The following is a 25,457-nucleotide window of genomic DNA, read 5'->3' on the forward strand; positions in this document are numbered from 1 at the left end:
AGAATGGGAGGGGCCTGGGGAGTCCCACCTTGTCATGTAACATCAATAAAGTTCCCTGAATTCAGCCCAAAAATAAATAAATAAATAAATAAAAAGGAAAAAGAAAGAAAAAGAAATGTACTTCTTGTTCAATCATTTTTTTCATCACAAACATTTGGAACCAAGAACTAACTATTCAACTATTGCCACTCTAGAGATAGCATGTTCAAAGCTCAAATTGCATTTCTGAAAAAATATAACAGGGTGATGACCACTTCTTGTTACAAGACCTCCGGATTTCAGCTGATGTTCCACCTCTAACATGATGGCCTGTGTGATCCTTGATGACTTTCATGAAAACATTTGGCAAAAGATAGCCAGGCCATGTTGTGTTTTGCGATGCTTCAACATGGGCTGCAATAGATTATTTGACCTAAAATGCAATTTCTCAAGAAACCTGGCCTAATATTGGTTCAACTATTGTTGTGTGTGTGTTGTTGTTGTTGTTGTTTTGGTAAACTTTATCTTTTAAAGTTCACAGCAAAATTGAACAGAATATAGAGTTCCCATACATCCCCAGTCTCCTCCCCCCACCATCCCCACACTCCTACCACAACCTCCCCCACTTGTTGACATCCTGCAGCAGAGTGGAGCATTTGTTGTAACCAATAAGTGTATATTATGGCATCGTTATCACCCAAAGTTCATAGTTTACCTTGGGTTTCACTCTTGCTGAAACCATGAATTTTGACAAATGTCTAGTGATGTGTGTCTACCACCAGTACAGAATAGTTTCACTATGGTAAAAATCCTCTATATTCCACCCATTCATCTCTCTCTCTCCCCAGGAACCCCTGGCAACCATTAGTTTTTTGATGTAAACCATGGAAATAAAGATACTGACTAGCACCCTACTCACACCTTTTTTTTTTTACTGTCCTCATAGTTTTGCTTCTTCTACAATGTCATATAGTTGCAATCGTACAGTATAACAGCCTCTTCTGATTGGCTTCTATACTTAGTAACATGCATTTGTTTCTGCTATGTCTTTTCCTGGCCTGACAGCTCATTTCTTTTTGGTGCTGAATAATATTTCATTGTCTAGATATACCGCAGTTTGTTTACATTTACCTACTGAAGGACATCTTGGCAATGATGAATAAAATCCTATAAACATGCTTGTGAAGGTTTTTGTGTGGATGTGAGTTTTCAGTTCATTTGGGCGTTTGTCTTGCTGTTAGCCTATTTGAGGTCTTGGAAGGACAGGAACAATATTTCCTTAGGATATTGACTTTGGTTCTGTTGACTCAGAGAGAGCTATGTGGCATTAAAACTGGAAGGGATTTGGTGGCCTGATCCAACCACTCATTCTGTGCCTTAGGAAACTGAGGCTCATACACTCAAACTAGTCGTTTGATCTTTTTTAAAAGTCAAGTCTTCTTGGATTTTGTTTTTTGTTTTGCTTTGAGCAGGTTTTATATATATATATATATACACATTAGTTTTCTAACGACTAATAAATTTTAAAGATCTCTTTCCCATTGAGCTCAATCTTGGATTTTATCGTTAGCTTTTTGATGTGAATCATATAAACATGAAGAAATACAACAAGTAATTTTAAAAATGCAAAGCTTGGAACAGGAAGGGGCACAGAGAAGAAATACTGCTTTAAAATCATAGTTTGGGTTAAAAAGTTGTCCTGATTTGGTGGTTTGAACTCAGTACTGCTGCAGATAACTCTCATCTTGCTGATTGCCCACCAGCCTCCTCTGCCCCAAACAACCCTTGAAGCAGGGTACTGGCTTCCAGTCTGGAAAATCAGCCAGAGTGGTGTAACTGGATGCTAAAATAAGACCTCTCTTGTTACCTCCCTTTCAGCTGAGGTCTCAAAGCTGAGAACCGTAGGTAGCAACTATTCCCACCTTCCAAAGAATGATGTTAAATCATCTCTGTAAAGCTTGCCAAGGAGATGGTCCATTGCCAAGGAGTTGGCCCTTACTGCACCCTGATCAGAAGAAGGTAAGCATGAAGGGCTTCTCAGAAGGGCTCTGTCTGGAGGAGAGGATGGTGTTTCCCCTGATTCAAAATAAATGAAGAGGGCCTTCATGAGAACCATGTGTGGAGAGTGTGGATCCAGCTAGGAGAGGAGACTGACGTAGCACCCCACTCACACACATCCATCCTTTCCCTCCACCCTCTCTAAATAGAGATCCAGGGCAGAATCTCTATGATCACAGAATTCTTTAGAGAAGTTGGCCTAGATTACCTGGAGCGTGGAGACTAATATCTACTTCTGACGTGGAAGAGTCTAAAGATGAGAAAACATCTGGGTGGGTGTTCCATCAGTTGCAGGAGCTGAGTTGGCATGACAAGCCATCAGTTGGGAGAACATACCCTGCCCTAGAGAACAGCAGTGCTGGAGATCATCTCCGCGTGGGGCAAGGGAAGCGGTGGTCTCATCCTGAACCCACCATTGCGCCTGCATCAGTTAATACAGGTGCTTGCAAAATCTTAGGAAGAGCTGGAAAAGCAAGCAGCCCAGAATCACTCCCTCTGTGACCCAGAACTGATCCACTGGGAGAGCTCGCCCCTTGGAGGTTAGAACCAGCTACCCCACCATAACTCCCCAGACAGAAACGTGGAGATGAGCGCAGTGACACTGTTGCATGAAGGCGTCGTGTCTCCACCATCCTGCCTGTGAGAAACCACAGCTGGAGCCTCAGGAAGACGACCCCACCTCCATCTTGTCTTGTAAACCTCCTGGTGAGTGAATCTGATGGACAAAAACAAATTTGCATCCAGAAATCCAGCTGCCAGAAAGCCTGGGAAGCATGGTTCCACCTGTCAAACCTCTTCTTCTAGAAGCAAGGTAAAAGGAGGTTTAGTGGCCATGTGGGGCGCCCGAGACAGTAACCATGGAGTGAAGACCCACCCTGGGGCTCCTGGTGCACCGAGAGCCTCGGGGCCAGATTACAGCGGCAGTGGCCAAGCCGGACATTGTTCCTTTTCTATCTCACCTCGTTTCGCTCCCCTTGTCTCTCCACGCTGGAAGACCGGGCTACACAGAGTACACAAAATCGGTGGGGAAACAGCAAAGAGGCTGTGGTTATTTCTTGCCCGGCGGGTTGCTGAGACTGGTTGGGCCTGTGTGCTGGGAGAGGAAAAGCTTGGATTTGATATGAGGTTAGAGTTTTGCTTTTGGACAAAGCTAGACTTTTTATTTGCTAAAAACAAGACAGGTCTTTAATATCAGAAGGCAGGAGGAATATTTAATGTGCTCCCCAGCTAGGACAGCACAGGCACTACCCACTCAGAATGCACACTAGCCAGAGGCCCTGGCGCCGTCCAGGCTGCACACCGGCCTGGTCTGAAAGCACCTGGAACTGGTGAGGGATGTTTCAAATATACTGTTCAGAGGAAGGAGAAGGAAACCTACCAGAACGCCGGTGAAAGTTAGATGCAGGAAAAGTATAATGTCTTCGGCTTGTACCATACTATGCTCGGCTCCTTCTACTAACTGGTTGCAATAGACTTTTCACTTAATTCTTTTATTGCTGATAATCCTTTTATTGCTCTGTAGTAGTCATGCCTTGAATTTAACAAAGGGGTGACGGATTCTTCCTTCTTAATTCTGACTTTAGAAAGTTGCGTCTGGGCTGGGTACGACAGTTTACACCTGTAATCCTAGCAAGTTGGGAGGTGGGTGGATTGCTTGAGCTCAAGAGTTGGAGACCAGTCTGAGCAAGAGCAAGACCCTGTCTGTACTAAAAAAATAGAAAAATTAGCCAGGTGTGGTGGCACGTGCCTGTCGTTCAGACACTCGGGAGGCTGAAGCAGGAGGATCACTTAATCATAGGAGTTTGAGATTGCTATGAGCTATGATGAAGGCACGGCACTCTAGTACAGGCATAAAGAATGAGACTCTGTCTCAAAAAAAAAAAAAAAAAAACAGTTGGGTCTGACGGTCTGAGTACCTTCTCTGGATTTATCTAGCATAGATATATTTCCCTTTCAGTCATTCCAAATGTGTGACAGACTCAACAGGAGCTTCTCTGGGGGTTTCTATCCTAATATTCTCTTTTTGATGAGAGAACTGTAACTTAGAGGGGAATTATGGAGGGTTCTAAGATCAGGGTTTTATAAGCATTTGGGATTTCAATGGGTCCCACGCACATACTTCTAAAGGTAACAACTTGTACTTACATCCATTCTGTTGATCCTGACATTGACATTAATCCCTTCGTAAAATATCACGAAAGATCATTCCTTTTGAAACTTCCAGGACTTTTTTTTTATTGCTTTCATGTATTATACTTATTTTACAAGTAAGGATCACGCACCAGTATATTAAAAAGCAACAAACTCTCAAAAGCTTCAAATTTATTAAGCAACATAATTAAATGTGCTTTAGAACATGGCCAATACCATTTCTCATTTAAACATTCACTGAATTAAGGAACATTATCTCAGCACAGATACTGGGTTTGAGGGTTCTCCCTACAGCTGTGCTATTATGGTGCTAGAACTACTAAATCTCAGTGGTTTGGGGGTGCCCTCGGATAATGAGTCGTTTTACAAAACTAGTGTGTACCGAAATGTCATTGGCCCAAATTGATTGTATTCTCTGATTAAAAGTATGCACCTCTATCTTCATTGTGGGGGGTCCGTGCACAGACAGCATCATAATGAACAATAGCTCTTCAAGGCTGTTTTCTAATCACTGCTGTTACAGGGGAAGAGAGAGGGACAATGTTCATTTGTTAAGAAGAGCAGAAAGCACCTGGTTTTAATGAAGATTTAAAATAAATATTCCTAAATTAGCTGTTAGAAAAGTTTTTAAAGTAAATCTGTTTAGCTCTGTCCTACCTCTGAATGCAGCCTACCCCTACCAAAAAAAAAAAAAGAAAGAAAGAAAGAAGAAAAAAAGTTTGCCCATGGTAAAGTCAATCCTGTATCCTGTGGTTCTTTCTATTTTGTTTTAAACTCCTTGTCTGTTTTTAATCACAAAACTGAAGACTTGGTTGCTTCTTTTGTCATTAGGCTGGCTTTCTTCTGAATTCTGACTCCGCCTTTTCTTTTTTTGTTTGTTTATTTTGTTAAGCAGAAGGCTATATTGGCAAACATCTCCTCTTAGGAATAAATGAGGAACAATATTCAGGAAGACGAATTAATAACCAAAATTCACCTTCAATTATGCTCTCTAAAACTTAAAGAGAGAAAAAAAAATCTGTTCTTCTTTGATATAAACCTGTGTTTTCAGATTTAGACTGAACAGACTCATCAGATAGCATTCAGCAAGATAACGCCTGTGATGGCTCCAAACAGCATAATTATTTGTACTAACGCCTGCATAATTATGCCCCCTTTTGGACGTTATTAGGCCTAATTCTTCCCTCCTGCTCACAAGCTTCCATTGTTCTATTTTCTCCTAAGTGAAATGAAAGACTCAGGTGTAGAGGCCAATAAAGAGATTTCCCTCTTGAAAACAGGGAGGTTCTTGCCTAAGGCAAGATGTTTGAAATGTACCATATAAAACTACTCTTTCTATTCCCAAATAGGCTTCATATGCCAGTGAGGATGGAAGTGGAGCATTTTAAAATTAAAGACAGTTTTGCCTTTCAACGCAACAGATGAGCAGCTGATCCAACTGGACACCCTAATCAGGGTCTCTCTGTCTCTATCACTCAGAAAACTTGGCTTTGAGATGGATTTTCCACACTGAGAGTTACTGAACTGGGCCCATGACTTCCGTAGTTCCGCAGTTAGATGTGTGGACTTGAGATAAGGCGTCAGAATTTTAAAGAGATGAGAATCAAAAAAAGAGAGCAAATCAAATTGGGATGACTCCCACAGATCAAAGCCTAAGATTATGACGGATTTAAAACCCATGATGCCACTATGGGAAATCTGCAGTCTGAGTGTTGCCCAGACCCTGGAAGTCTCCCGGGGCAATGCCCAGAAATGGGGCCTTTTTCCTGAGCGCAGGCAGTGTCGTCTGTGAAAGCTCTGCCCACAAAGCCATCAGATGGTAACAATTTTCAGTCACTTCCAACATGAGTTGGTTTTGAACTTTAATATGCAGCCTAATTATGACTGCAAACTCTTTGTTAAGCAAACAAACTTCAAACCCTCAAAAAAAAAATCCAGCTCTTCTCTGGTCATTTCGTCTTGTACAAAGGCTTTAAAAATAAAACTGAGTGGGGAATTAGGGAATCCAGGCTGAAAAGAAAAACTGTACAAAATTAAATGATTTTAACATACTTAACACTTGAGTACTGAATATCTGAATATTTTTTTCAAATTGAAACCTAGAAAATAAAGCATATTCTGTTCTATTTCCTCTCTTTAACCATTTAGCTTTTACCCCAGAATCACAAATAACATTTTCTCTTACTTATAAATAAAACAGAGAAATAGACGTTTTAATTCATTCCCCAATTTTCCTTTGCTTACCATTCTCTTCTTGTCTGACTCTGAAACACCCAAGTCATTTCGGGTTTCTTTGCTTCCTCCTGTTTCTCCCTATCCCTTTTGGATTTTCTCACAGTGACTTTTCTTTCCATGTAGTCATTTTTCATGAATCAGGATCATTACATGGCAAATAGAAATCGATTTTGCCCCTTGGAAGGCAAAACCAGAGGGACCTGGCAGATTTGCAGTGTGAGGGGATGGTGGGAATGGGTGCACCCTGACACAGGTCACCTAAGGGGTCTGCAGCTGCCTCGTTTCCAGATTCTAGAGCAGCAGTTCTCAACCTGTGGGTCACGACCCACAGGAACTGTATTAAATGGCCACGTATTAGGAAGGTTGAGGGTCTGCACTCCTCCCTGTCATTAGGCATGACCCCTCTGAAGTTAACTTCCCTGTAGTCTTCTAGGGACTTGTAGTCTTTGATAAACATCTTGAATGTTTTTCTATATTTTCCTTTGGAAAGAGGTCAGTGCCTAGAGAGTAGATCTTGGATTCCAATCTGTATTATTCAGTAAGTTTAAGAGGGAAAAGATACAGTAGGTATTTTCTCCACATCTCTAATTCACTGAGCTCTCCTTACAAAAGGTAAAAGGAATCAAGAGCAATGCCCTTAGGAAGGAGACTCTGACGGTGCCTCCATTTGGGAATCCCAAGGTAACACCTAAAGCCCATGGTCTGTCAACACCCAACTTCTCCCTGGCTTTCGTGTTCCACAAAGAAATTGCTTCATGTTTTTGTGAAAGTGTGAAACTGTTAAAGCCAAAATATTATATATAATCAAGCACATCAGAATACTATTCTCTCCTGGGAAGAGTGAGATGTATAAGGCTCTAATTTTGCATCAAATGATTTTTGTTGTGCACCCTTCCCCACGCCTCCTTCCATACAGCACATGTACAGTATGGTGGGGGCACAGCAGAAGTGTTCATTACTGATGACAAGAGACACAAAAAAGGGAACAAACTCTCTGCTGCCTCTAGATGTTGTACATGCTTTTGAGGACTGGAATAATAGCAGCCATCTTAGGGCCATGAGGAAATTCAGCTAAAAGATAAGCCATCTTATAAGAGAGCAGGTGGGGAGAGTATGGGACCTTGAAGATATCATTTAAACACAAAACTGATCAAATCTCACCTCTACATCACCTCTTCAACAAGTCAGACCAGAAACAACAAAAGTCAAGCTATTACCATTGCCTGGGATAGCTAGAAAACAAAACTACTTGCTCCCTATGGCAAAAGAAAGCTTGAATGTGGCTTTTCACACCAGCAGCCTAGTGATATGAGAACTCCAGTAAGTTCCTTGTGAACATTTTTGAGTTTTTAAGGGAATTAAACAGAGAGTCAACCTTAAGCACGGTTTTACAGCTGAGCTGGGAAAAGCCCCAAGTTCTGGCAGTTTTTGTAGAATTTCTTTTTCAGGCAGAGTAGATGTCTCTTAATCACTCTCAGTCCATCTGCGCAGAGAAATGGTGGGAGAAAGCCTTGGGTTAAGGCCATGAGGAGATTTTTTCCTTCCCAACTGTGGCCACATTGACCAGATATCTGTAGTCATTGTGTCGTCACACACATAAATCTCAGAAACAGTCAGAGTCTTATGGGGGTAGGGGCATCCTGTGCTCTCTAGGGAGAAGGAACCAGGAGTAGGGGTGGGGTCCTGCCTGGGGATCAGCCGCAGCAGCTCCTTCCTCACGCTAACCTGGCACTGTCTCCTCCACTGCTGCCTTGGCTCCCAGGTAGCCCAAGTTAACTTTCACTAAAACCTAAATTATAGCATTTGAGATATTTTCTGCTATTTTAATTATTTTTATATCCTCTTTTTTTTTTGGCCTCTAAGAAGAATTTTTTTTCTCTCTCTCTCTTGCTCATCATCATTTTTTATTCCCCATATGGCTACAGGAAAATCTGGGAAGGGGATTTGATGTTATCTGGTGATTCAGAGTTATGAGCTTTGGAGAAAGTCATTTCAGTTTGAGAAGAGCCTTAGAAAATGAATATGCTGTTTAGAAGTGAACATTGATATTAACCAAAAGAAAAAAATGTGTTTTCTGTTCTGGGAAAAAAAAAAGAATTACTATGTGTTGCTTGTTCGATATGGGGAGTTTTAGTTGGGTGTTTGGAGCTGTGTTGTAAGGCTTAATGCAGAGATTTTTCTTGACTATTAAGGGTGAATAAACAGGCTGGCAGTTGGTAAAGATGTGTAGCTTAGGGTTCGTTCACGGAAATGGCTATTTGACGGGTCATAAAGCTAATTAAAACCAAATTTAGTTTAAAAAAAGAAGAAATACTGGCGATTGCATTCAGGATGTGCGTGGCCAACTTTGGTTTTTTATAATATTACTCAAAATGACCCCTTCATGTAGGAAAATATTTTTACTTCAAATAAAAACAGAAAAGTATAATTGCTCTAGACAAACAAAACAGGAAAATTAGCACATGCCCAAATCCTCGGGTCTAAAACCAGTCAGGCTACAGAGTCTAAAAGAAATCTGATGAGCTATACATTTCATTCATGTTTTGGGGGTGGCTTTCACAGAATTTGTGGGTGCAACTTGACCATTACTGAACCATAATCCCAGAGATTAGAAATTTAATCAGGAGAGAGTGGCAAAGAAATGCCAAAAGAAGGAAAGAGGTAAAGCAGAGGCCCTAAAATTCTGTTCAAGTAGATATATCTGCCTACACTAGAGCTAAGAAACTCCAGCCTTGTTTGAAATCTAGATGAAACTCATTTGCAAGCAGCAGCTTAATCAGAGTCCTTATTCAGTAGTGTTATTCATGAAATCCGTGTAGTTTTAGAAAAATAATACTGATTATTCACATTGTTTTAGCCTACCTTTTTTCTTTCACTTCATCAAATATTTATTAAGAATCTTCTGTGTGGCAAACATTTGGGCTGTAAGAACAAGATGAGTTTCCTAGCCTCATGGAGCCTGCCATAAAAATTACCCAAGTAATCATTTTAACAAAGTTATGATCAATGCTTAAAGGAAACTGCGGTGTGCTTTGGGACTGCGCTAAAGGGATCCCTAACTTTGTCTAGGGTCAGGAAAGCCACCGCACACTTCAGATTACAACAGAGATTAAAAGAATGAGAGTTAACTTCCAGGTGAAGAAAAACCAGGAAGATTCCCCAATAAAAGATGCAGAGTGGGTGTGGACCAAGGTGTCCTGAGGCCCGGCACATTCAAGGAAGCCACATAGAAGTCAGAGTGACTCCAGGAATGGTGAGCCAGAGATGAGCCTGAGAGGTGGGTAGGGGCCAGTCACACCAGAGGGATGGTATTCAAAATTCTTAGCAAGTTAGAGAGATACAGACCTGGCCAATCAGAAGGAGGCTGGCTGTCAATAACCTGCATGGTGGAACTAGAACAATTGGCTGACCATCAGGAAAGGTCTCGTAGGACATGTTTTGAGCTCTGGACTTGATAGAGCAAGAAAAAGGCGCTGAAGAGTTTTCAGGAAGGGAGTAGCAGAATCAAATAGGAGGTGTAGATGTTCCCCAGAGAGACTAATCTGCAGAAGATGAAGAAGTTCGGTTTACTCGTCAGCACCCTGAGATGCAAAGGGCTGGCGGGGGTACTAAGGTGAAGAGCAGAGACTGCGGCCCATGCCCTCCAGAAGCTTTAGTCCATAGCGATGCCACCTCCTAAATATTCATTCAGTACTGAAAGAGCTGCTCTGTTGGGGTAGTAAAGGAGCTAAGGAAATTTCACTCTGAAATATGACTACTTGGCATAAAAAATATTTGGAGCTAAAGGCCTTTCACAATCAAAAAGCATTCCCGGGGGCTTTCATTCCATCTCCATAAAACCAGACTGACCTGATCAGGGAATCAAAGGGAGACAACAGATTTCCTTTCCTCTGCCTGAATGCTAGCAGACCTGGCCCAAATTATTTAAAACACAATACCCATCTCTCAGGTTAATTTACAAGTGGGGCTGTTTCCCTCTCCCCTTCATGCTCCCCCGCAGCCCTCTGCTGCACCCATACTCCATGTTCAACAAAGGTATCTGACCATCATGGAGACACTGGGAGATCACTCCCCTGATTCTCCCGTGCACATGGTATCTGGTAATAAACATTTCCCATATTAATCTTCCTTAGTTGTGAGTTGATCTTTCAGCAAATTTTCAAGGGAAAAAGGGCATGTTTCCCGTGATCCTTACAATATTAAGTTCTAAAAGTCCTTCAGAGCAATAGTAATAGGAGCAGAGAAAGAACCTCTGCTGGAAATCCATTGTTATCTCTTTATATAGCAGACAGAATTATCAGCCCAGTAGCTCTGTGTTACAAAGGGAAAATGAATGAAAACTTTTATGGTTGAAAGTTGTTTTTGTTTTTTTTTTTTTGTTCTGAAAGCTCAGCATTTCTATCTAAATCCCTGCCCTCCAGGTCTGCATAAAGCACTTCCCAAATACAGAAAGCCACAGCCTTCCTGGGAGGGTTGTCTTTCTCAGTGAGCCGTCACTGACACACACTTCTGCCCCAGGTTATCACCTAAAGGCCACCCCGTCTGTCAGTCTGGGTGTTGCCAGACGCATAGGACAAAACTGCCAGGAAAGGCTTCCTGTCTGTCGGGTGCATCCTGTCTGAGAACCAAGGAAACAGGTTAGGGGATGTCTTCCTAAAATGTCCTTATGAAGTCAAGGTAGTTTCATCTTCTCGCAAGCTACGTGAGACTTACCCTAAAGTTTTATCAGAGATGTGTAAATTAGCACAGACCCACAGTTGGGGACTAGACGAAGAACCAGTCTACCTACCATGAAAGAAAATAGGCCAAGGTCAAAGTATTCTGTTTAGTTGACCTATTTTTCTTTTTTTCTTTTGAGATAGAGTCTCATTTTGTCAGCCTGGGTAGAGTGCTCTGGCGTCACAACTCATAGCAACCTCAAACTCTTCGGCTCAAGCAATTCTTTTGCCTCAGCCTCCCAAGCAGCTGGGACTACAGGTGCCTGCAGTAATGCCCTGGTATTTTTAGAGGTGAGATCTCGCTCTAGCTCAGGCTGGTCTCCATCCCATGAGCTCAGGCGATCCACCTGCCACGGCCTCTCAGAATGCTAGGATTATAGACATGAGCCACCATGCCTGACCTATTTAACCTATTTCAAAAATAATTCACTAACTAGAGGTTGGGGGATTGGGAGATGTTGGTCAAAGGATACAAAACTTCAGTTAGATTAGGAGGTACAAGTTCAAGAGCTCTAAGGGACGAAATGATGACTCTGGTTAATAGCAATGCATTGTATTCTGAAAACTGCTAAGAGGGTAGATTTCAGTGTTCTTATCACACTGGTATCTGGGGTCATACTTAGCCTAATTACTTCAGTTCAGCCATTCCAAACCTACATACAGTTCAAAATGTGTTGTACGCAATAAACATGGAGTTTTTGTCAACTTAACTAAGTAAAGTTTTGTAAAAAGCAATTTAGTAACAAATTAAAAGCATTTTTTAAAAAATGGAAAAAAAATTCAGAGAATGCAGAATATCGGAGGTGCCAAAAAATGTGTACACTGTAAGCCCTCTTGTTGGAAGTAAAATTGATCATTCTCAAAAGATGTATGAATTGCAGGTAAAATATATGTATGAAGTATGTGTAGGCACAGTTGACCAGGAACGGTACCTCCAATTCAACTTCAAAAGGTAATACATAGGTAACATCGCTTAAAATGTGTATACAGAGCACACACAAAGTAAAGAACATTTCCTTCCTGTTTTCTAATCTCACTCTCTGGGAGCGCCCCTGTCATAGGTGTACATTGGCTGTGTTTTTCTGTTTATCAAGATTTACACAGATTGTTTTTTCTTATAAAAGTAGAATTATTCCAAGATATTTGGCATGTCGTTCTCACCACTTAATATTAATTACATCACGAACCTCTTTCCACTGTGGTCTGTCTCATTTATGATTTTATCATCATTTTGTTATATGGTCTCATTATTGGACAATTGATGTTTCTATTTTTTCATTTTGCTTTTTAAGCAATGCTGCAATAGCATCTTTATAATTATATCTTTATCCATTTGTGAAATGAGATTCCTAGAAGCTGGATTGTAGGATCTTAGAGGGTTCACATTTTTATTAAAAGAAATTTTTTTTCAGATTGCCCTATAAAAGGTGGTGTACTAATTTACTTTCCTAAATTTATTTTACACGAGAACAAAGGGAAGACATGACCTGAATGACATTTAGCCACACCATGCTAAGAGCTTTCACATACGCTTACCTTCTGGGTCTCCACCACCTTCCTAAAAGGGAGACAGAGCAGAAATTGTGCGGACGTTTTCCTGCTAGATGTTGGGATAGAGAGGTCGGGCTGTTTGCGCACAGCCACCCTGGACTGGCCCAGGGGAGAGGGGGAGAGGAGAAGCCACGGGCTCTGGTGTGGAACTGAGTTCAAACCCACACGTGGGCTTCACTTCTCTATGACGATTAATTTTATGGGATGACTAGGCCATAACATGGTTATATTTGGTCAAATCACCCATCAAGATACTTCTCTGAAGGCAGATTTTAGGCGTGATTAGACTTTGAGTAAAGCAGACGACCAACCATCCATGGTGTGGGTGGGCTTCACAGCATCAGTGGGAGACCCAAGGACAGGGGAGCTCTGCATCCAGGCTGCCTTCAGACTCCAGCTGCCACATCAGCTCCGCCCTGGGTCTTACTGCTGGCGGCGCTGCAGGTGGCAGACTTGCCAGCTCCCACAGTCCTCTGAGCCAGTTCCTTAGAAATCTCTCAAGAGGAGAGGCAGAGAGAGAGGATGTGTGCACACTCTTGGTTCTGTTTCCTCAAAGAACCCTGACCAGCACCTTCTCCAAGCCTCAGTTTCCTCATCTGTAAAACAGTGACAACACTGCTTCCTTGGTGAGCTTATAGTACAGATTAAATGAAATAACCCATGCGAAGTGCCTAGCCCAGTGCCAGGCAAATGGTCTATAGTTCATAAATTTTCAAATGCCTTGCTATTTTTAGTGCTTCAAACAGGTAGGCTTCCCAAAATATGCCTAAACATGCATTGTTCAAAAAACTATTATTTTTTGGAAAGTAAGCTTGAAGTCACACCACTCTCATCCCTCTCCCCAGGCAACCAACACTCTCTCTAACTCCCTTTTCTCTCTCTCACACACCCCTCCCCCAAGAACATTGAGCCCAGGCCATTCAGTCATGCACAAGAAGTAGAAGCCCAAGCTGGGGAAAGGTTTATTCAAGAGCTTCTTGAGCAATGTTGAAACCAAGGCAAGAAGCTCTTCTCTACCACCTGGAGACCGGCTGCCCGCTGCAGTCGTACCTCCCGCCTAGGAGCTGGGTATTTCTCGTCTCAGTAATTGAAAGCTGTTGCTTCACAACCCACCTAGGGCACGCACCTTAACCTTTGCATCATGGATTGCTGATGCCGTGAGACTCATATGTGATTCTGCCATGTGTCACCTTTACTGAGGGCCCTCTCGGTCTCTGCTCCCTTTCTCCCAGGTTTCACTTCAGCAAGTCATAATGGCCAGGGAGGAGGGAGGAGGATGGGGAAAATCAGAAAAGGAAACATTTATCAGTGACACACTCAGCTAAGCTCTTGCCTAACCCCAGGTAGGTCACCGCCCCACCTTGGCCCGGAAGAAACAAATAGACTCTCACTCCCTGTGTTTTGTGATGACAACAGGCATAATGAAATTAGAGCTAGTGTTGTCCCCAGGGTTGCTAATTCTCCTAAATATAGAAGGCCCCACCTAACCAGCAACACATTCCGGGCCACGCTCACTCCAATCTCAGCTTTGTGTCTTCAAGGATACTGTGATTATGTCTTGCTATTTTTAGTGCTTCAAACAGGTAGGCTTCCCAAAATATGCCTAAACATGCAGAAGAAATTGGAAAACCCATTCATGGCTGAGTTGTTAACCCAGAGTGACTTTAAAGAGTGGCTGAAATTAAAATGTATTCAGAAATACTTGATAAACATATTAAATCTACATATCAAGTATAGATTTAATGCTAATTCTACCAGAATTTTGAAAATATTTGTATTGTTTATTCTTTTATTTTTATTTCAGATTAATATGAGAGTACATATGATTAGACTATGTTGTTTGCGTTTCTAAGATAAAGTTCAAGTGAACTATCATTTTGGTATTTTAAAACTCATTCCAGGCGGCACCCATAGCTCAGTGGGTAGGGCGCTGGCCACATACACCGAGGGTGGCGGGTTCAAACCTGGCCCTGGCCAGCTAAAACAACAATGACAATGGCAACAACAACAATAAAATAGCTGGGCGTTGTGGCGGGCACCTGTAATCCCAGCTACTTGGGAGGCTGAGGCAAGAGAATCCCTTAAGCCCAAGAGTTTGAGGTTGCTGTGAGCTGTGATGCCACGGCACTGTACCCAGGGTGACAAATATGACTCTGTCTCAAAAAAATAAATAAAATAAATAAATAAACAAAATAAAAATAAAGAAAACTCATTCCAAATAGGAGGTGGACACTGTCCTCGCCTAAACAGACAGGGTGGAGAAATTGAGGCAGGTCCATTCCCTCATATTTGTAGCAGGCTCACCAAAAAGTGTCTTTCCATGCAATGCTAAGAAGCTCAAGTTTGAGAATAAAATGAAGAGAAACAATAAAAGCCATATTTATTGCTTGTCAACACCAAAAATGCTCAAGAGAAATTTAATAAATGAACTAAATTAGTGCATAAATGGTATGAATTATATAAATAGGCTTTGAAATGCTGTCCCAAATGAATACATTACTGTAAATAATATTGCAATTCTCAGCAAAATGCAATAGAACTGTCTTTGGTGCGGACCGCCTTTGTGAGTATGCATAAGTCAGCTGAAAGCCTGCAACTAACCCATGGTGCGCTCAACGAGCCTGGGCTGGGCTGGAGTCCGAACTTCTAGGTTTGGGGGTTTGTTTGTTACGGCTTCTCATGGGCTATATTGTTTGCACAATCTCAGAATCTGTGGGTGGCAATTTCTCACTTGTAAATTTAACCAGACGAGTTATTTCTCAAACTAGAAATACAAAGACGGTAACGTTTCTGTTTTCTTATTTATTTTTAAATTTAACCTGCCTGTTAACCAGCCATCTGCTAACTCCCTCTTGGGCAATATTCTGCAAATTATAATATCAGGAAGTCCAGGGACTCAAACCATGCAGAGAACTGCAGCCTGACCAGGCCGTGACCACTGCTGTCACTCGGGGTTCCCGGAGGCTCTGTGTGACACTGCTCCTGCACACTCTCACTGGGCCCAGCTGCCCCCAAAGTCAGGACTACCCAGCTCAGGGAAGGACTTGTGCAGGACTTCAGTAAAGTTTACTGTCAATAAATTACTGGTTTACTGCCCCCCGGGGGGGGTTATGGGAGGTGTGAGTTGGTGGGGGTGGAGGGGGTGGGGGGGAGGAGGGGCTGCTGTTACAAACACCACAAACTGGAGAGCTTAAACAACCGTTATTATCTCACAGTTCTGGAGGCTGGAAGTCTAGATGAAGGTCGGAAGGTTTGGTCCTTTCTGAGGGCTGTAAGACAGGATCCAGGCCAAACTTCCCTCCTGGTTTCTAGAGGCCTCAGGCATTCCTTGCCCATCAGATGGCATTTTCCCTGTGTCTTCACATCACAGTTTCCTCTACGTGTCTGTCTCCAAATCTTCCCTTTTTCTAAGGACTTAGTTCAGATTGGATTACAGCCCACCCTTATAACCTCATTTTAACCTGATTACCTCTTTAAAGTCCCTATTTCCAATAAGGTCACCTACCCAGGTACTGTGGGTTAGGACTTGAATGTCTTTCCAGGAGACATCATTCAGTGCATTCAGATTCAGTCAAGCCAAGTGCTGGAGACTCCGCATTACAACTGCCTCCCACACCCCCAGTCAGGTCTGCCAGAGCTCTAGAGGCAGGAGTTATGGACCTGATTCTTCCTCTCACATAAGACTCTGTTTCCTAGGTTTGTATCAGGAGTCTCTGTTATCTTGCTGGGATCACCATATTTCACTCGCAAGCATGGCTGTGGTTATTCAATGTGTGTTTCCAAAACTAAGAAGGTTACTCAAGGGGCAAAACATATCTGCAGCTTCTATCAACTGTAAAAATTTCTACATAATATCTGTTTTACACCCACAAATTTATTATGAAGACCATATGAGATGGTAGAAACACACACACACATCACTTAATAAATCAGGTATAAAACCTTTGTTATAGAGCAGGAGTTGACAAACTTTCTTTGCGGACCAGATAATAAATATTTTAGGCTTCATAGGCCATAAGGCAAAAGTGAGACTATTACATGCTTATATATAACAAGGGAGAAAACTAATGTCCTCAGTTTTTTGATAAAAATGTAATAATAGTTGAGGGCAATTTTTTTGTAATACAGTTCTACAAATGGAAAAGTGAACTTCTTTGGGGGAGTGGCTAACATTTTCCTTAATGGGGGCTTAGTGTTTCCTGTCATCGAAGTTGGCTGTAAGTGCTCCTGTGTTACAAATGTTGGTCTGCAATAAGTTTATGTATCTTGTCTTTGAAAATGTCTTCACGCAGATAGGTATTGCATGGGCACCCAGACACTGCCAGTTTATAACCACGTCACTGCAGCCTTCAGTGGTGCTGCAAAGTGAAGAGAGTGCCACACGTGGCTTCTGTCACAGCCACGTAGTGTGGCCGTTGAGAGCAGGAGGGGAGCCATGCTGACACGTAAATCCATGGCTTTAAATAAAACTTTACTTACGGACACTGACAGCTGAATTTCCTACGATTTTCATTTGTTGTGAAATAGTATTCTCTGGATTTTTTTCAAACCACGTAAAAATATAAAAACCATTCAACCATTCTGAGCTTGAAAGCTGTATAAAAACAAGCAAGGAGCTTGACTGGATCCCAGGACTGTAGTTTGCCAATTCCTGTTGCAAAGAATTCTTCATTTGGGAAGAAAATTAATCCATATCCCATTTCTTCCTACTTAACCAAGATAATTTCTTCATCTTAGTTTCCATTGATCTCCCCACCCCATAATTGATAAATGTTATCTTATTCGTAAGATACATGCAGTTTGCTCCTAAACTGAGGTTGTTTCCTCTACAATATCTCCTAATGTCTAAAGCAATGTTTGTTTGTAGAGAGGTTTGTACAAATCAAACCTTTAAAAAGCCATCATGTGGGAAGTTCTCAGACTGTACCCATTGTTTTGAGGCTCCTGCCAGCCCATGATCGATCCTCCCTTCAGAAAGTCCCCTCTAGCTACTCCATCCCCGTGTCACCTGTCACCTTCTCTGTTTCCCACATTGAACTCAGCACCCATGACACACAATTGACCACTTGAATAACCCACGATGAATTCTCTCATAAGTTTTGACTCTTCACCTACAAAACCACTCCAAGAGAGGATCTGGTGTTATCTTTACTTTTCCTTCCCTTGGAAGCTAATTAACTCCCACGGTAGGGGCACTCTGAGGCTTCCGGTTCCCCTGGGGAGGCCTAGCCTATTCCCACTGCTCCTTTAGCAATCAGGCTGGTGCCGTCCACCCACCTCTCTGGCCCTGAGCCTTCTGCCAAGGCCTAACCACACTGAACCTACAGTGATTGCCACCCATGTGGGCACGGATAGGTGGGACCAGTGCCCCACAATCTAGCCACTGCTGCATGCCAGCAATCAGAACCTACCTCAAATTTGACAAGTTAGAAAAATTATTAATTACTGAAAGATTTCCTTAAGCACAGAATTTTAGGGAACACTGTCCACATGTATTCCCTAACGTGTACCCTTGAAATACCTGAATTTCTAAAGGAAAGGAAAGGCCGGCTACTACTAGTCTACTGCAGTCCCCTCTTTTGGCATTTGCTTTTCTTAGAATATATTGTAGTAATTCATATAAAAATTGGAACATTAGATGGTATCTCAGGGTGGTTTTGATTTGCATTTCTCTAATAATTAGGGACGATGAGCATTTTTTCATATGCTTGCTAGTCATTCATTTGTCTTCTTTAGAGAAGGTTCTATTCATCTCTCTTGCCCAGTGATCTAAGGGATTGTTGGCACTTTTTATGTTGATTAATTTGAGTTCTCCATAGACCCTAGTTATCAAGCTTTTGTCTGATTTAAAATATGCAAATATCCTTTCCCAAAGTGTAGGTTGTCTATTTGTTTTGGTTGTTGTCTCCTTAGTGGTATAGAAGCTTTTCAGTTTAATTAAGTCCTATTTGTTTATTTTTGTTGATGTTGCAATTGCCATGGAAGTCTTCCTCATGAAGTCCTTCCCCAGGCTGATAGCTGCCATTGTTTTACCCATACTTTCTTTGATCTAACTCCAGTGAAACTGGCCACATCACAAAATCTCAAAACTGCAAATGCTGGTGTGGATGCGGAGAGAAGGGAACACTTTTACACTGCTGGTGGGAAGGTTGCAAACTAATGCAGCCTTTTTGGAAGGAAGTATGGAGAATCTTCAGAGAACTCAAGCTAGACCTCCCATTTGATCCTGCAATCCCATTACTTGGCATCTACCCAGAAGAAAAAAAGAAAAATTCTTTTTACCATAAGGACTCTTGCTCTGGACTATTTATTGAAGCTCAATTTACAATCCCCAAAATGTGGAAATAGCCTAAATGCCCACCAACCCAGGAATGGATTAACAAGCTGTGGTATATGTATACCATGGAATATTATTCCACTAAAAAAGATGGAGACTTTACATTTTTTGTATTAACCTGGATGGAAGTGGAGCACATTATTCTCAGTAAAGCTTCATAAGAATGGAGAAACAAGAATCCTATTTACTCAATTCTGATATGAGGACAATTAATGACCTAGTATACAGTGGTGGGGGGGAGATCGGGAGAGCAGAGAAAGGGAAGGAGGGAGGGGATGTGGGATCACAGGGTGTGGTCCACCTTTTGGGGGTGGGACACAATTATAAGAGGGTCTTTATCTATCAAATGCAATCAGTGTAACCTGGTTCTTTGTACCATCAATGAATCCCCAACTATTAAAAAAAAAAAAATTAGAACATTAAAAGCCTGGTCCTTGATATATGATCTGAGCCCTATAACAATACTTAGTATTTTGAAACTTGTGAAAGGCAGGTTTAAAGCACAAGACCACATGTTTTCATCTTGGATGACTTACAGGGAGATACTAATAAAACACTCCAAGATGTGGTAAGAACAGGTGATATCGCCACACCTTGGGTGGAGGAAGCCACTTGGCACGGGCGCCCTGCTGGACACACCCCTGCGGCGTGGCAGAGCACCAGACTACCACACCCAGTGAGTGCAACGGCTGAGTGGAAACCCAACACTCCCAGAGGCCAGGGAGAGAATTAGCACAGGTACCGCAGGAAGTGACACTAGAAAACAATGTGATGGAGCAGGATTTTCACCACAAGGGGAACAAAACCAGAAAGAAATAAAAAGACTACTTTTTCCTTGAAGGTGTGGCACGCACCTTCCAGGGTGACCCTATTTAACTGGTAGGTTGGGCTTGGGTTCTCTGCCCCATCTAGGTATAGAATATTTCCTACACTACTCGATCCTCTAAATACTATAAGAGTTTGGAGACTAAGCTGAAAACTTAATTAGCATTATGCAAACTGTGGGCTTCTAGTATTTCTAGTAAGCTTAGGAAGCTGCCAAACATTCCTGCCAAGTTCCCCTAAGCCTGGAACGGCCTGCAACCACTAAGCCAAGAAGGCAGCTGCTGGGGACGGCAGTAAATACTTGTTCTCTCACGGACCAGAAGGGAAACACAGCAAGACCTGGGAGGGGCTCCTTTTTGTGAAGAAACAATTCAGCCCCAAAGATGCCAGCTTTGGGCAAAGTTCTAGGTGAGACCAGAGAGGGTTAGAATAGTCTGCAAGACCACCAAGACATGGGATGGGGGAATTGCCCCTGTAGGACCAGGGAACAGATGCAAATCTTCACCTGCAATGGGCCACCTCTTCCAGACCACACGAAAGGTCCAAAGAGCTCAGAGAAATCGATCCAGGGGTCTATTTTCCTCAGCAAAGCTGGAGGATGTCAAGGTTTCATACATCATTGTAGTGAGAACAATACATTACCTTCCTTTCCCGAAGGTTTGATTATACTTAGAGTTTATATGCAGTTCCTTAAAATCCATACCTAATGGGTACAATGCATGCTAACTTTGATTCAGACTGCACAAAGGCAATACATGTAATCAAAATGCTTGTGCCCCGTAATATTCTTAAATTAAAAAAAATAAAAACATGAAAATAAGAAAATTAATAAAATAAAATTTCCATGTTGATTTCTCCAGGAAAAAAATAGTTAAATAGCATGTGACTACCTCCTTCTTTTTGTTCTGTTTTATTACTAAGAAGAATGACAAGCTTTCGAGAGGAATTTATTTTCCCAAAAAGGATTTGCAAGGCTCATACTTAACTGGCATTAACCTTTTATTTTTTAGTAAAGAAAGGAATGGAAAAGCAAAGCAAGTGTATTGAGCATTCTCTCTGGGCCAAGTTCTCTGTTAAGAAAGTTTCACATTCATTGTCTCACTCTTCTGAACAAGAAAGATATTTTTTGCTAATTTTGGAACTGATACAAGTCAAAAAGTTATTATACTTCAGAGAACTGAAGAATAAATGGATAAAAGGCTTATCAGAGGGAAGGCCCTTGGGCCCCAGTGTGGCTGGGTGGAGGAATTCCCGCAGCCTTGATTAGTGTGTGGGCAGATGACGTCATATGCGGGTTTCAATCCATTCTTCAAACAATAGTTATCCAGATGCTCTGTATCCACTCCCACTCTGTGTGCCTCTAAGAATGAGTCTGTCCTCGAAGCCGAATGGAGAATCAGTCATCTTTTTGCCTTTCTAAGGAGTCAATTCCTTAACATCAGTTTCCCTAACGTATGCTGTTCACTGGTTATCATTGCTTCTTCCAATTGTTCATTTTTCAGCCGTTATTTATTCAGTGAGTGTGTGCTATGTGCTCGGTACTGGACCGCACATTCTGTGTCTCTGATACAAAGCCTGCCCTCAAAAAGTCGGCCGTCAAGACCCTTCTCCCCAGGAAGCAGGAGGGAGGCTCGAGGGCCAGAGCTGCAGGGTGGTGCCTGTTCTCGGTACTTCACCAAGTGGAGCCAGTGGTGACTCTCTACTCCCACACAGGAACCGAAAGACGAGTTCTGGAGAACCAACGTCAGAGGCAGGTAGGGGAGTCTTTGACATAGAGGAAAATGCAGTTAGTGATCAGAAATGGAAAGAAGCAAATGAGAACACCTCCTGCACCTGCTTACCTTTCAGGGCAGAGGAGGACACAGAGGACTTCCCGAGACAGACAGCACAGCGCTCAGGCCCTCTGACCGGGGCCCAGATCCCTCCTTGGGCAGGAAGGGTGCTCTCAAGATTGCCGCTCGAGACATTGAAGAGCTCAGAGCTTCAGGGGAGAAGAGAGGACACGGAAACCAAGTGCCACACTGAGAAGGAGCATGGCCTGTACTCAGATGCCCCTGGAGCCCAGAACCAAACCGGTACTGCAGTTAGTGATCAGAGACAAAAAGACACCAACGGGAACACCTCCCACACCTGCTCACCTGTCAGCTCAGGAGGAAGCTCCCTTGGACTCCAGCTCTGTGAACTGCATCTGACAACAGGGATGATGTTTTCCTTGCGAGGATTAAATGAAATGCAGTATATAAAGTCCTCAGTATATTGTAGGCATTCACTAAGCCATTGTTGTTAAGGGTATTGTTGTTAAGGGCATTCACTAAGGCATTTCCATTGTTGTTAAGGGTAATAGGATAAGGACTGCAATAGAAAAAGAGCCAATCAGACATTATTACGTCTTTCCTGGGGAAGTCCAAGGAGGAATCACTGAGGCACAGCCAGGAAGAATAGAAAGGAGTTACACAGCCCTACCCCACCCACCGGTCGTGGAGGGGAGGAAGAAGCAGCCACGCAGGTGAAGCATGTCTGATGCCTGCATGTGGCTGGAGCACAGGGGACAGAGGGCCTGAGGGACAGAGGTGAGAGGGGCTGCCATGTGCATGAGGTGCGTCCTCCTTGACCAGAGTTGGCAGGAAGTTTTAGCTAGAGCCCACAGGATCAGGTCATGACAGCTAACACACAGGCAGCCAGCAGCTGCTTAGGGCTTCCTATGGGCCAGGCACTGTGCGAGGCGCTTTACACATAGTAACTCACTTAATCTTCACAGAATCCTTTGAACTAGGTACTAGCTAATGAATGTTCCCAAGAACATATCCTACTTAGATGTGTAGGAAGATGGATAAGGCTGAATGAGAGAAGGAAGTTTGGAGAGAAGACAGATTTGAAAAGAGAAGGCCTTAGAAATGAGTTAGGAGGGAATACCCAGACAGGAGACAAAGGTGCCAGAACTAAGGCAGCAAGGGCAGGCAAGGAAGAGGGCGCCCTGAAGTGGGGAATCGAGAGTTCAGGAAACCTGGTGCCCATTTGGGTAGGAGACAAGTTACCCCTCTCGGGGGGGAAAAATGTTTTGCGAATTCAATTAGTCTCTTTTCCTCGTTGACACATTTCTGTAACATTGTCCTCTTTTCCGAAGGGATGGCTTTGCCAGAATGACAGCTCGTACTTTCACCAACATCCATTTAGTTTTTTGTTTTTTTTTCCGAGACCCCAAATCTAGACAACTCAGGGGATTAGGACTTCAAAAAATTTCAACCTGTTGTTGTAGCTTTCACCTTGAAATGGGGTATTTACTCTTCAACAATAGACGTGTTGCTTCTGTCTTCTAGGAGTTTCACTTTGATGTGTCAAAGGAAGTGTCATGAACTCTAGGGGGAGAGTCACCACTGCGTGAGTGCAGGATAAACAGCAGGTGTGGTGGGGGCTTTAGGAGAGATGTCCAGCCTCCAATTCTATTTTTAGGGATAAAAAGATGAATGTCTCAAATGCTTGGATTTCCAGGTGTCAAAGGCAGCTTCCAAGAGAGTCCATAAATAGAAGCCCAGAACCTGAGAGTGAAGCTGTGTGAGAGACACCTCTCGGTGTCCTGACGGTCATGATTACGAAGCCGAAACCAACACACTCTTCTTTGCATCACTCGGGAGCAGCAGGTGGGAGGCAGATGTTCTGCCTGCACACCTGGTAGGTTGAAGGCAGCTCTTTAGTTTGAATGTTAAGCAATCACCTTCCCTTTTAGAACCTTGCAAATTAAATTGTGTCCTAGGTACAAGTAAACAGGCTCGTAAGAGAGAATAATAAATAATCCCTTGCATTTGTATTATTTCAGTCTCCATCACACAGCGGCCTCACTGAAATAATTCTGTGCATATTATTGTCTTCACTGAAAAGCTAAGAAGTCTGTGCTTAGCTCTCTTGCCTAAGGTAACAGCAAGATGGAGGCGGAGTGAAGACAGGTCTTCTGACCACAGCCCAGTGCCTCTGCTACCGTACTGTGAACTGGACTGGGATGCCTTTAGTTCTTCTAGCAACAGAATGCTCTCTTCCTGACAACAGGAATCTCTCATTCCTGCGGGGACCCATCCTTCCTGTTTAGGAATGGACAGAATGTCTAGGATATTCATCTCTTCTGTTTGGTTAAAGGATAGACAGACAGCTGATCCAAGTTGGGCCAGCCTCAGTTCTCCCCATCCTGTTTTTTTTTTTTTTTAAATTAAATCATAGCTGTGTACATTAATGCAATCATGGAGTACAATGTGCTGGTTCCACACACAATTTGAAATGTTTTCATCACACTGGTTAACACAGCCTTCACGGCATTTTCCTAGTTATTGTGTTCAGACATTGATACTCTACACCTAGTAAATTTCACATGTACCCTTGTAAGATGTACCGTAGGTGTGGTCCCACCAATCACTCTCCCTCCACTCATCCTCTCCTCTCCCCTCCCTCTCTCCTTTCCCCTTTTTCTTGGGCTATAGTCAGGTTTTAACTTTCGTAAGAAAGCTATAAATTGGTTTCATAGTAAGACTGAGTACATTGGATACTTTTTCTTCCATTCTTGAGATACTTTGCTAAGAAGACTATGTTCCAGCTCCATCCATGTAAACATGTAAGAGGTAAAGTCTCCATCTTTCTTTAAGGCTGCATAATATTCCACGGTGTACATATACCACAATTTATTAACCCATTCGTGGAGTTCTCCCCATCTTTCATTGGAGAAAGCAGCACCCTCTCTTCCTCCTGACAGTGAAGCTGTAGGGCTGGTAACAGCTTGTAGTCATTATACTCACCCAGGGAGAAAGACCTCTGACGAGATGGGGCCAGAGACGGATCAAGTGTAAGCCTTTGATTCCCGCTATAGAAGAAACCAGTCCTGCCCTAGGACTGTTCAGTTATATTAACTAATAAATTACTGCTTAAGCTCATTTGAGTGTTTTGCTTTAATTTTTGGTTTGGTCACTTTCAGCCCAGAGTCTAGACCAGCAGATGCCCAACAGAAATAACAAACCTCAACAGATGTGGCTCAGAGAAGCCCTAAAGGTGCTGTCTGGTTCCCTGCACTCCCTTGCCGTGCTGGGGCCCACACGCCATGAGAGCTCACCCACTCTGTGAGCAGCCCACAAGCTGGGGTTATTTCAGGGATCTGACCCATCCTTAACCACCATGAAGAGAAGGATTTCTTCCTTCGTCCGTCTTGAATTCTCAGAAAGCATGTCTAGGATGGTGTGGGATGTGTGTTCTTGGAGCCCCTGGGCTCTGGGACAAGGAAGGAAAGTGTATAGTAGGGCTCAGGTGGATCGTGTTCACGGAACTGGGGGGCGCAGGTGGATTCCGTTCATCTTGCTCTGTTGCACTCTTTCAGGATGCCAAATTAATAAAGCAGAGTCTTTCACAAGACCTCCGTGAGGTCAGGAAGGCCCAGGAGAATTTGCCTGTCAGGGAACTTTCACCCAGAGCTTCACGTTCCTCTAGCGAGAAGGCCCGCCCAGAAAAGGCTAGGACAAACTCGGTGCCCCCGCGTGTCTCCCTCGGAGATAAACAGAGATGGCAAGGGGACCTCAGTGTTTTGCTTTTCCTATTACTACCAAACAGTGATTTACAAAGAAACGCTTTCT

The 25,457-nt window shown here is 42.9% G+C and overlaps 1 pseudogene across 1 annotated transcript in view; it reads left to right on the top strand.

Moving 5' to 3' along the window:
* Positions 1-25,457, top strand: part of LOC128585843 (glyceraldehyde-3-phosphate dehydrogenase-like) — a 618,240-nt pseudogene that overhangs the window by 783 nt on the left and 592,000 nt on the right. The gene's annotated exons all lie outside the window — the stretch shown is intronic.

The sequence above is a fragment of the Nycticebus coucang genome, chromosome 5 (assembly GCF_027406575.1).
Source record: "Nycticebus coucang isolate mNycCou1 chromosome 5, mNycCou1.pri, whole genome shotgun sequence".
Taxonomy (NCBI): Eukaryota; Metazoa; Chordata; class Mammalia; order Primates; family Lorisidae; genus Nycticebus; species Nycticebus coucang.